Raw genomic sequence first — 305 nt, 5'->3', positions numbered from 1 at the left:
TCGGTAAACCGTCTTCTCTAGGGGCCGACGTTGGTTTGGTTCCCTGTAGACTAAGGAGTATTTCTTCTTTAGTAACTGGGTGCTATTTAAGTGGAGGTTGTTGCGGTGATTCCGGGTTTTCTTCGGGTGGGGTGGGTTTAGGAAAGAAGTTGTTTAGAAGAAGTGTCGCTTTGTCTTCGTTGGTTGTAGCTTGTCCTTTATCCGTTATTAATGGAGGGATAGCGCCGTGGTCGTCTTTCGAGTTTGTGTACTTGGCCGCTTTCTAGACTAGGTTTCCTTCGCCCGCGCGGTCTAGGAAGTCTTTC

This window comes from Aplosporella prunicola, assembly GCF_010093885.1.
Source record: "Aplosporella prunicola CBS 121167 unplaced genomic scaffold K452scaffold_3, whole genome shotgun sequence".
Taxonomy (NCBI): domain Eukaryota; kingdom Fungi; phylum Ascomycota; class Dothideomycetes; order Botryosphaeriales; family Aplosporellaceae; genus Aplosporella; species Aplosporella prunicola.
This window is presented reverse-complemented; position numbering follows the sequence as displayed.